The sequence below is a fragment of the Nicotiana tabacum genome, chromosome 9 (assembly GCF_000715075.1).
Source record: "Nicotiana tabacum cultivar K326 chromosome 9, ASM71507v2, whole genome shotgun sequence".
Classification (NCBI taxonomy): Eukaryota; Viridiplantae; Streptophyta; class Magnoliopsida; order Solanales; family Solanaceae; genus Nicotiana; species Nicotiana tabacum.
In genome coordinates, this window is record NC_134088.1 from 33673537 (window position 1) to 33687202 (window position 13666).

The window sequence follows — 13666 nt, forward strand, 5'->3', positions numbered from 1 at the left end:
AAGCTATTTCTTCCACTCTCAACACTACTTTGCAGAACCCATATTGATACAGAAATGCTGCAAATCCCTTTCGCAATCCAAATGCAGATCTCAAATCCTCAGTCACACACAGATCCAAAAATCCTTAGATACTACGTATCGAATCTTGAACCCATTAAAATCATCCTCGAGAGTCACCCACTTAGACATAGTTTCGAATGCACAACTAAACATGTGGAACATCAAGTGCTTCATTAGCACATGTATACCCAAAGAGAAGTAGCTAAGTGAATCCTTTCCTATGCCTACTACATCCACTAGAAACATCAACCTGAGTCGTTCCACTAACTCCCTATAGCTTAAGGTGTAATACATCACGTCTGGCAAATTCCTTGCTCGAATCACTCTCGAAGTCATCCTCCTTAAATCATATCTAACTCGCAAGCAACCCTTAGCCTAGAATCTATAACAACACCAGGCCATATAATCCAATTGTTGATGGTAGACTTCCCACTTTGCTCTAAGCCACAATCATATAACCCAAGCACCTATAATAACTTCTCTTCTTTAGCTAGCATCATCCCACATTATTATTCAACTGAATTTCTCATAAGCTCATGTTGCAATAACCATAAAACATCCCACCAATGAACAACTGAAAGATCTATCCACATTAGAAATTCAAGGCTCTACTGCACACCAAAATGATAATCAAGCGTTCGCATTTACTTAGCAACTCAAACAAACTCTTTCTCGTCAAATTTGAGCTTCCAAGGGGTAAGAAGTCATCACTAAAATGAAATGCACAGACTTACTCATTTGCCTATAATAACCCAAATAACAACAAACTTCTTCAAGGTCTGAAGCAATCCTACCTCAAAAGCTTATAATACTGCACAAAACCATGATACATCACCATGCCGCTTGAATGAATAAAATATTGCCTACTATGAGTTTCCTTAGAGATTGATTCCCTCAACCCATCAACACCAGGAAGACAATTCCGTCCCTGAAGTTGCAATGCACCATCATCATTGAGGACCAGCTCCTTACTGCTACTCCGCAACACTACGTCCCGACGAATAAGCAAATGAGGATCATCACAAAGACGAGCTCTAATGCACCCAATCAAGAACGACCACGCAACCACACAAGCAAAAAATCTACAACGCTAAGAAATATTGAATCTCACAAATCTATAAGCTCAAACATGAACATCCATAGCCAAGTGCCTCTCCTCTATTAGAACAAATACGAAAATCCAAATCACGAACCTAGTAATCCTTCTCATGAGGTTCCAATGCCGCGACGCACAAATAATCACCATACAATAATTTACCAACACTGTGTGAGACAAATACATTAAGCATCATAATACACTGTGTAAGGCTCTGTAGTCATGGGCAATACCAACACTAGGGATATAATAGGTAGAAACTCCTCCATAATGCGGCAATAGTCTACCCTTGTAGCATAGGGAAAAAACATCTCGCGCCACCTCTGTAGCATCATCAATCATCAGTGCCCAACTGATATCGAGTACTCAACATCCCATGCGAATGAATAGTAAGGAACTGAAATATAGGCTTCAAGCCGAAATAAAGTCGCACGATAAAGAATCAAGAAAGTGAAAGTTCCTAAAGCACCATAGCCTCTCGCAGATAGATACTAACGTCTTTGTATCAATCCACAAGACTCGACTAGATCTGCTCATAATTAGTGAGACCCTTAGAACCTAAGCTCTGATACTAATTTGTCACCACTCAAAATCTCACCAAAGGTCGTGATGGTGCCTATCCTGGTAGATATGAAATCCAACACTCAACAACAATAAAAGAATCTAATTATTAAATAACTTAGATATTTAATGATATAAATAACAATGCAGAGTAAATCTGTATTCAACATTATAACTACATAATCAATGACAAGTCTAAACACGATCACAATCATCTGTAACGCTCAAAACCTGGTGTCACTATATCAAGAGCATCTAATAAGAGCAACTAGAATCAAATGAACAAATACATTTGTCCAACAAAGAAATACATAAACATAAATAAATAAGTAGCCATGTGCTGCAAAATGGGTCATGCCAAGAAATTCACCACGAAGTTTCCAATAACACTCCTACTCAGCTCAAGGGCATCACGAATGCCAGTCTCGAAACTTGCAGAAATATATACAGAAGAGTTGTATGAGTACAAACCACTGTACCCATCAAGTATCATGCCTAGCCTCGAAGAAGTAGTGGCGAGGGGTTTTACTTTGACGCCCACTAACAACTCATGAAGCATATGAAATATGAATAAAGCATGAACTAAACCATGATATCATCAATCAGATCTCTTAGTACAATCATGGTAACTGGATTATTTGACATGCTTTTCAGGAATATCAGTCAAGGCATCCACTCTTCCACAAAAATCACTTAAATAGAGATTTATCAAGGTAAACTGTGATTTCAAGTTTCAAATATCACATAAAGACATCATGTAGCGATTCCAACGTCGGAATAGCCATGATAAGGAAATAAATAACTAAAATTAAAGGAAGAAAATATAGAGAAAAGATAAATTCATTTTTCATTCATCAGATAACCCCAAAATACAAGTCAACATTCCCTAAATAATGGAAAAGCTATCTACAACTAACAATCTTGTACCACCTATGAGACGTGTCCAACCCTCCGCTATCCAACATAGAAGGACTTGATTGAAAATAAGGAAAACTAGGGATCAAATAACAAAGGCTAAAAACTTAATTATATATATATATATATATATATCTGGACAGGATTTTACATAGGGCTTCCCGTTGGCCGGCCCAATTCTAATAATATCCATGTCTTGCTTAAAATTTCAGAGTCACGGTCCAACCCGTGACATTTCTTCCCTCTTCAAGAAACCTTGTACACAATGTTTTGAATGACCCTTCTTGAATTTGATAAAGATTAGGACAATTAGTTGCATCCTTACATCCCTTTGGTCGTAATCAATCCTTTATATTTGACAAGTTTAACCATTGCTTCTTTAGTTGTTTGTTAGTTATACTGATATGGATCGAGAGAAAACAAAGCATCACCACACAGTATGTATCCAAAGAGCTCAATGAAGAATATACAAAAACATAATTGTTGAAATCCTGTGTAAGCATGACACCCTTCATGCCCATTATAGTATTAGAGAAATGTTTCAATTTTTGACTAGTCCCTATGATTTTGTTTAGCAAGATGGATACAGCAAAAGTACATATATAGATGATGGCAGGGACCAAAGCTTCTGAAACTTGACTTGTACTCTTTTTAATATTTACAACCTCTAACTTTATTACCTTTTCCACATTAATTGAAGATGTAACTTCCATATTCCTCACTTTAATACTGGACATAAAAGGTATAGTGAGGAAGCTCTACATTGGTTCAACTCGTTCAATTAATTTTTCCCCATTGATCTAAGAAAACCACCCCCTTTAGAGGAGGAGACAAACTTGTCACCTTTTTTCTTATTGGAATGCATGCAAAATAATTTCAAGTATGACCTACTGATGCAATATAGCTTTTACATTCTTAAGCAAGTAATCATGTGTGCCAAAGGTCACCAGATGGGGTACGATACACCAAAGAATCAGAAAGAATAAGGAAGCTAGAAGAAGAATTGAGACATGCAATCTTTTGAGCCTTTTCCCGAACAAGTACTTGCATAAATGAAGCACTCATTGCAAAGTTACCTTTCATAGGTATAACAAGCATATCAAGAACCACCCTATTATTTCCAAGTATGTGATATGGTGTACATTTAGGTACAGAACCATCGATTTGGTGCTTCAAGTTAAGCGATTCCAAAAAGTCAAAAGGTAACTCTAAGCCATCAATAAAAATAATCCATTCGTAATCGTTTGAAAATATATAGAAAAAGGCAAAATCATATCGAACTTTTTTAATATAAACATTGTCTGTCTTCGCAAGAAAAAGAGAAAGATTATGCTCATATGACAATCCAAAATCATAATCACTATTTTTCTTTAGCTTTTGTCTCTGTAATACCCACACCCTGTTCTGTTGAATAAACAACCAACCATGTGATTTCTGAATAGTTCCTAAAATAAACCATGTTGACTTGATGAGTCTTGAAATTGTGCATGATCTCCAATTTACATTCAGATAATTATTTCTTATTGTTACGCAACTGAATAATTGTTGTGATAGATATATAGTGATTCTACTTATAAGGAAATAGAACCACCTTCGAGCGTGATCTGGCCTATTACTCATATAAGAACCATGAAACTAGTACTCAAAGAAATTAGCACAGAGTCTTGACCCACTCCCAAACCAGCAATCGACATCCTTAGAACCCAAGAACGTCTCTAGTTTATCGGTGGAATTCATAGTAACTATCCCCTAGAAACCCTCACTAATCTATACAATCAAAAGAGAATTCCAATATGCATTTTTATCACCCCCAAGAAATGGATCCTTTTTTTTTCACCCTAGTGATGTAGTTGAGAAACTCTCTGTAATTTAGAGATACATCAACTTTCAAGCCACTCAGGTAAGAATGCATTATTTTTTCCAATTTGGCAAGCCTTATCTTCACTTGTATAGTTGAAGAAATATCACTATTAGCAATCTCCGAAAATACTCGGTCCTTAGCAAGACAATAAGAAAAGGGACGTCCAAATTCAGAGAACTCGACATCAATGCTAAGATCCTAAGTTATTTTAATAGACAGGTCAATGTATGCTATACTTGGTGTCTCTAGTTTGGACTCTATACCTTCAGAATCAATGTCCTGTGTCAAATGAACTACATATGTCTATGCCAAAGTTAAATTGTAGCCACCAATTGACTCGATCAAGATCATGTTCTATGCTTTATTTCCTTAGTTCAGGAAAAAGTTCCCTTAGATTTGGATTATAGATCCAAAGCTTAACAACATCCAACTCAATGAGAATAGTATTCCCACACACCCAAGGCAATATTTCATCAAATAATTCTCTAGTGATCCCCATATCTCCACCTTTGTAGTACTTGTTTAATATAGAACTCTTTATGATCCCATTAAACTTGAAGTCAATGACCCCATTAGACTTCAAACCAATATTTGAAGCAAGGAAATGACCAAAACTACATACAGAATTCATTAAACATATTTTCGGCACAAACGAGAAAACATGAGGACTTGCCAAGAGAATTCTAGCTTTTGAAATAGTACCAATCTTATCAACAATCTCCATTTTTTCACTAACACTAGCCTTGCTCAAGCGTTTTCTGTTCTTCTCATCAAAGGTCAAGCAAAAATCATGCTCTAAGACTTGTGAGGCAATTTTCACAGAACTCTCTTCCGCATCCTTTCTCTCTGAGCGAAGTGCATATGGAAATCCAGCTACATCCCATTGAGGATATTCATCGAACATCTTTCCTTCCTTATTTTCTGAATGTTCCTCATACTCAACTTTAACCTATGTGGATGCATCTTAATAAGGAATATCCGAGGTTTTGTTTTCATCTTCTAACTCGACTATATTTTCTCTTGGTGTATCCTTATCTTCGTCACTTGGTTCCAAAGAAATTGAGTTTGGGATGCTCATGGAAACAATGGGTAGTGATTTAAAATCATTGAAGATTTCAGCAAACACCTTATCTACATTTTCACCTTCAATTTTCATGGGTACATCTTTGACCTAGATCTCCACCTTTTTGATACTTGAATCTGATTCGATCCTTAAGAAAGTGACCCTTTCGTATTTAATTTTTCCAGATTCGGGTTTAGTCAAAATGTTGGGAATCAATCTCTTGATTCCAGGTCTCAATGTCTTTTGATTCATGAAGGAGAATAAAAAAAGAAGAAAGCAAATGAAAATGAAGAAAAGAAGAGAAAATCAGAATATTTGGCGGAGAAAACAAATGACTTTCAATCTGGTATCAAAAGGAAATCAAGGACTGAGACACGTGTCCCCATCTCAAGCAACAAAGACATTTGTGATGGATTAAATCCTGGTCATTCATTTTGGAATAATAAAGAGCTTCACAATTCTGGAAGCTTCTTACACGGATAAGAAAATTCACACGTGTAGAGAATATTAGTTAGTTATTTGTTATGATTAGACTAGTAGAATTCTTACAAGTGTACAATATTTTATTTGTCATCTTCTTTTCTCTCTACTAGGAATATTTGTATAAATAGACATTTTTTGTACAATAAAAGGACTAATGAAGAAAGCAAAAAATTTTCTCAATTAAACTCTCTAAATTTCTACATAGTATCAGAGCAGTAGAAATTCTTCTATTGATTCGTCCCTTCTTTTCTTTTCTGATTCACAGTTCTTCATTTTCTTCATAACATCATGTCTTCAGATTTGACTAATGTCACTCAAACCTCAACAGGGACTGGATTTCCAACTCTTGTTGATTCAACTCATTCTTATTTTCTTCATGCTTCTGATACACCTGGAATGGTCATGGTAAGCATTCCCTTTGATGGTCGTGGGTATCAAGGTTGGAGTAGGTCCATCCTTCTCTCCCTTTCAGCCAAAACCAAGCTGAGTTTTATTGATGGATCCTGTCCTACCCCAGTCATAACTCACCCAGATTTGAAAATCTTGAATAGGTGCAACGATATGGTAATATCTTGGTTACTAAACTACCTCACCAAAAGGATTGTTGATAGTGTTTTGTATTCCAAAACAGCAAAAGACCTCTGGACTGATCTGGAACACAGATTTGGACAACCCAATGGTGCAAAATTATACCACCTACAAAAGGAATTAGCTGACTTAGTTCAGGGTTAAACAGACATTGCAGGCTATTTCACTAAACTCAAGTGTCTATGGGATGAACTTGACACTCTCAGCACTAATATTCAGTGTTTATGCAACTATAACCGTGGAGGAGAACACAAAATGATGCAGTTCAAGAATGATGAAAGGCTCATTCAATTCCTAATCGGTTTGAATGAAATTTATGCTCAAGCAAGGAGTAATATTCTCATGATCAACCATTTGCCTAGTGTAAACCATGCCTACTCACTACTGATGCAAGATGAAAATCAAAGAGAAGTGAATGTGACCTCACAGTTTTTAGGAGATGGATCTTCTGTCATGGCAGGACATCAGAACACTCAAATCAACAGAGAAAATCACATTAACTCTCAGCATAAAATTGGACACAATTCAATCAACGGAAACAACAATTACAAAGGCAAGAAAAACGATCAGATATGTTCCTACTGCAAGATGACCAATCACACTATTGAGAATTGCTATAGGCTTATAGGTTTTCCCTCTGATTTCAAATTCACTAAGCCAAAGAAGTTTCAAGGAACTACAAAAGGGAATTCTGCTACAACAATGGAACAACTGGAGGGAATTCAAAGCAACTCAGTTGAGGGACCTTAATTTGCCCAGCAACTTTCCCCAGATAAATTTACTCAGCTAGTCCAACTTTTGAATCATATTCAAGTGGGACAATCAGGTTCTTTAGAAGTTAGTGCAAATTCAGCAGCTGGTATATTTCTTACAAACTGTCCCTCATGTTATTTAGTAGCTAACTCTAATTCTATCTCTTGGATCATAGATTCAGGGGCCTCTCAGCATATGTGTTATAATGTCAAGTCTTTCTTGTTTCATTTACCTCTTCCTGTTCCTCTAATGGTCAAGCTGCCTAATTCAACAAGGGTAAAAGTTACACATACTGGTAGTGTTTCTATTTTCCCAGGTCTTACACTAAAAGGTATTCTTCACATTCTCAGTTTCAGATATAATCTTTTGTCAGTAAATAGACTTTGCCAGGCATTCAAGTGTTTCTGGATTTTCACTTCTTTTGGATGCATTTTGCAGGGGCCTCTTCTGAAGATCCCTCAAGTTTTTGGTGAAGCTAAGGAGGGTCTCTACCTATTGGAGCCTCATAGGACACTATCTAAGGATCACTCTACCTAGACTCCATTTTCATCTTTTAAGAGTTGTCTTTCTAGTTTAGTTTTAGTACTTTTACCAATTTCAGCAAAAACAGATTATGATGTAAGGTTATGGCATGTTAGACTTGGGCATTTACCTTTAAATGAAGTGAAACATATTAGTTCCATTTCATTCTCATATAATTCTCATTGTTATTGTGATGTATGTCCTTTGGCTAGACAGTCCAGATTACCCTTGCCTCTCAGTCACATCAAAATCAAAGGCATATTTGACCTAATTCACATTGATACTTGGGGTCCTTACAAAACCCCTACTTACAATGGAGATATATACTTTCTAACAATTGTCGATGATTTCAGTAGGGCAACTTGGACCTACTTGCTAAGTACTAAGAGCAATGCATTATCAGTCTTGAAATGGTTTTTGAGCATGGTGGAAAGACAGTTTGGTACCAAAGTCAAAATTATAAGGTTTGATAATGCCTTAGAATTAGGTACAGGGACATCAATATTTTTTTCCAAATCACATGGCATTTTACATCAAACCTTATGTGTGGGTACCCCTCAACAGAATGGTATTGTCAAAAGGAAGCATAGATACCTATTGGAGATTGCTATGACATTATTGTTCCAATCTAAGTTGCCTATTTGTTATTGGGGAGAATGTATTCTCACTGCTACCTTTCTCATAAACAAGTTTCCCTCTAGAGTTTTACAAGAAAAGACTCCCTTTGAACTGGTTTTTAATCAGAAACCTTCCTATCATTTCCTAAGATGCTTTGGATGTTTATATTATGCCTCCACATTATCTCATCATAGGGATAAATTTGAACCTAGGGCAAGGGCTTGTGTATTTCTGGGATATCCTAGTGTCCAAAAAGGTTATACACTTCTAGATTTAGACACTAAAAAGGTCTTTGTATCTAGGGATGTCCAATTTCATGAAAATATTTATCCCTTTTCCTTCAATTCCAGTACCTCCCCACCTTTATTTCCCCTTACTTATCCCATATCTGAACCTTTTACAACCAACATACCTAGTTTTTCACCTCCCAACATGCTTGCTCCTGCACCAACATCTCCTACCTCTCCTACTCCTATTTTCTCTCATTCTCTTATGCTTTCACCTTCCTCATCCTTTACCCCTATGTCTTCCCTTGCTCCTCCATCTTCTACTCCTACCATATCTTTGAGAAGATCTGCCAGAACCAACCTAGGCACTCAACTTAGTTATCTCAAGGACTTACATTTGTAACAATGTCTATGTCATTGATTTAACCAGCTCTTGTCTTGCCACACCCTCTTCTCCTCAAAATCTTGCCTTCACTGCCCTATCCCCACATAACCAACATCTTTATCACTCTCTTTCTCATATCACAGAACCTACAAGCTATACCCAAGCTTGTTCTCATTCAGGTTGGAAGCAAGCCATGGACATAGAAATAGCTGCCTTAGAGGCAAATCAAATATGGGAGGTTGTGCTTCTTCCATCTGGAAGAAAGCTTTGCCCTGTAAATGGGTTTATAAGGTCAAACAACATGTTGATGATAGTATTGAAAGGCTGAAAGCTCGTCTAGTTATCAAAGGAGACATTCAAAGGGAAGGCATCGACTACACTGAAACTTTCTCTCCGGTGGTCAAAATGACCAACATTAGATGTCTACTGTCTATTAATGTCAAGAAAGGGTGGGATGTTTCACAATTTGATGTAAACAATACGTTTCTACATGGAGACCTGCAGGAGGAAGTATACATGAAGTTCCCTGCCGGTCTGACCCCTCCTAGCCCTTATCATGTTTGCAATTTACAGAAATCGCTTTATGACCTCAAACAAGCCTCAAGGCAGTGGTATGTAGGGGCTCTTAGTTTCAAAGGGTTTTCTTCTTCTCTTAATGATTATTCTCTATTTTTTTAAAAGACAGGGGATTTTATTTCCATTGTTGCAGTTTACATTGATGATATCTTAATTACTGGCAATCATCCTACTGAATTAGCAGAACTCAAGGCTTTTCTTCATTCAGAGTTCAAAATTAAAGATCTTGGATTAATACACTACTTCCTAGGCATGGAAATCTTACGAGAACAAGATGGTTTTATCATTACTCAGAAGAAATTTATAGAAGACTTACTATCTGAGTTTTATTGCTCCCGTCTCTCCATGGTGTCTTCTCCACTTGATCCTTCTTTCAAACTAACAACTAGCTCCAGTTCATCCCTAGCAGATGCTTCAATTTATCGGCGTCTTGTTGGCAAGTTAAATTACTTGACACATACAAGACCCGACCTTTCTTTTACTGTTTTAACTCTAAGTCAATACATGCAAAAGCCTTGTCTTGATCGTTTCATAACATCTCTCCGAGTTCTTTGTTATCTCCGCACTAATCCAGGGCAGGGGCTGCTTCTGAATTCAAAGCCCTCTCTTTCTCTTTTGGTTTTTTGCGACGTTGACTGGGCCTCCTGTCGTGATACTCGTCGGTCTATCAGTGGGTTCTTTATCAGCCTAGAGGGATCCCCGGTCTCATGAAAATCCAAAAAGCAAGATTCTATCTCCCTTTCCTCCGCCGAAGCTGAGTATCGTTCCATGCAGCGTTTAGTGGTTGAGCTCACTTAGCTTACCCGCCTTCTTGCAAATCTGTCTATACCACCCCCAATTCCGGTTCCTATATTTTCCTATAGTCAGGCATCCATACATATTGCACGAAACCCCGTATTCCATGAACGGGCGAAATATGTGGAACTTGACTGTCACTTTATGAGACAACAATTTCTGTCTGGTCTCATATCCCTTTCGTGTTGGCCTTCAAAATCACAACTTGCTGATTTGTTTACCAAACCCCTTTCTAGGCCTTCACATCGATCAATCCTTGGAAAGTTGGGTCTCTCTTCGTTCCCCTCCAACTTGAGGGGGGATGTTGGGAATCGATCTCTTGATTTCAGGTCTCAATGTGTTTTCATTCATGAAGAAGAAGAAGAAGAAGAAGAAGAAGAAGAAGAAGAAGAAGAAGAAAGCAAATGAAAATGAAGAAAAGAAGAGAAAGTCAGAATATTTGGTAGAGAAAACAAATGACTTTCAATCTGGTCTCAAAAGGAAATCAAGGACTGAGACACATGTCCCCATCTCAAGAAACAAAAACATTTGTGATGGATTAAATCCTGGTCATTCATTTGGGAATAATAAAGAGCTTCACAATTCTGGAAGCTTCCTATACAGATAAGGAAATTCACACGTATAGAGAATATTAGTTAGTTATTTGTTATGATTAGACTAGTAGAATTCTTACAAGTGTACAGTATTTCATTTGTCATCTTCTTGTCTCTCAGCTAGGAATATTTGTATAAATAGACATTCTTTGTACAGTAAAAGGATCAATGAAGAAAGTAGAAAATTTTCCCAAGTAAACTCTCTAAATTTGTACACAAAATGAACAGAGGCTAAACACATGGGTAATACACTTCCGGCATTTTGTTCTCAAAATACCCATATCTAGAGTTAAGCAAGTTCTATTTCCCAGCACTAGTCATTGACACCACCGAACCATCGCCGAACTGAATGAAATCAAAACCTAGATTTGTATTACCAATATGTTAAGCACATGGAATCTGGGAAGAGTAAGCACTTGTGGGTGAATCGAGGTAATTCCATCCTCCATTCATTGGGTTAGTGAATCCACCGGTGAAATCACCATAGGAATCTCAATAAAAACTTGGATTTATGCCAGGGTACTGATGATATACACACGGGTCGCCGGAAACCCGCTGCTCACACTCCGACCTTTAAAGGTTATACTAGTTTTCTGAACTATGGAAGGTCCGCAAACGATTTTGATACCATTATTCTATATGCTGCAGTTTTCTGTTTGAACTTTCCATAAAAGCTTGAATTTGTTGCTCCAATTGATTCAACCTTACACCGGTCTCTGCCATTAACACCGACGAACAACCGAGAATTGTCTGCTCTGATACCAAATGTAGCGATTCCAACGTCGGAATCGCCATGAGAAGGAAATCAATAACTAAAATTAAAGGAAGAAAATACAGAAAAAAGATAAATTATCTTTTCATTCATCAGATAACTCCAAAATACAAGGCAATATTCCCTAAATACTAAAAAAACTATTTACAACTAACAAACTTGTACGACCTATGACACGTGTACAACCCTCCGCTAGCCAAAATAGAAGGACTCGATTGAAAATAAGAAAAACTAGGGATCAAATAACAAAGGCTAAAAACTTAATTATATATATAAATCTAGATTAGTTCTCATTCGGACTTCCTACTGGGAGGGCCTAGTTCTAATAATATCCATGTTTTGCTTTAAAGTTTAGAGTCACGGTCCAAACCGTGACACATCAATACCAATTAGCTTAAGGAAAATTATAACTGTATACCTGCATGCCATATTCATATGTCCAAATTAACAATATCACAGTTAAATCATCAAGTATACCCAATCTCGATAGATTCATAGTGCCTGGCACAAGTACCTCTCAAACATATTCTCAACACTCTCATGGTGCCTGGCGGAATGCCCCTGAATCATGACACATACTCAGCATTGTTGGTGCCTGACATAAGTCCCTCAATAAGAACATATCAAGTGCCTGCACTTAGAGGGACCAAGGTAATATGGGTAATCACCTTCGGAGAGATGGTACCAATCTAAGTGTCGTGGCACCATGCCACCCGATCCACATATAATAACATTTTGGCATTCAACCCAATACACACATGTACCCGTGGCGGCATGCCACCCGATCCACACACACAAACCCATGGCGGCATGCTACCTGATCCACACAATATCATCAGTAATCAATATCCACTCATAATTTCTGTGGTGCCAAAATTCTCATCTTTTCATAATATTCAACTCTATAACTCATAGACATATGTAAGAGGCAATATAATAAAAGGCATCGAGTCATAATAATAGAATTGTAGATAAAAGCACATTAAGGCTAAAAGATGGCTATGGGTAATCATGTAGTTCAATTTATTTCAACGATTCAATAAGCAATTACATTGTTTAAAAGTCTTATCTTAATATTTATCATCAATGAGATAAGCCATTTACCCATCGAACCATCAATCACTAAAATAAGTATATGCCTACAACTCGACAAAAAAGCTCAATGTGGCAAACAATAGTTTATACCCAATTTAACAAGTCATAACCTTAAGCATCCTTCAAAGCCACAATTTCAAGTCATCACATAGTTATAGAATCAACTAAACTTGAATAAGGACTTTACATAATCCAAACAAGGCATAATCATAAGCCAAATATTTATTGAATATGGTCATAACCTAGCTACACATATACGCTCGTCAGCCCGCATATACGTAGCTTCTATATGAAGCAACAAGTAGCAAATAGATCACTTATGGAGAGAATTTATTATTACAAGGATACACAAGAGACTTACCTCTACCTAGCAAGCTTTAATCAACAACAAACCGTGTATCCTTTCAAATACAACTCCAGATGACTCGAATCTAGTTAAGTACAACTCAATAACGTTAAACAAAGCCATAGGAATTAATTCCCAATTTTAAAGTTTCAATCTTTAATCAAACCCACAAAAGTCAATAAAAGTCAACCCAAGTATACATAATTAAAACCCGAGTCAAGGGGAAGATCCTGATTACTTATAATCCTATGAGTCCAAATATGTGATTAGATTCCAAAATCGCATCCAAATCAACCCCAAATTCTAAAATTACACTCTCTTAAGTTGTAGGCAAAATTCTGAAATTTCACTTAAAAA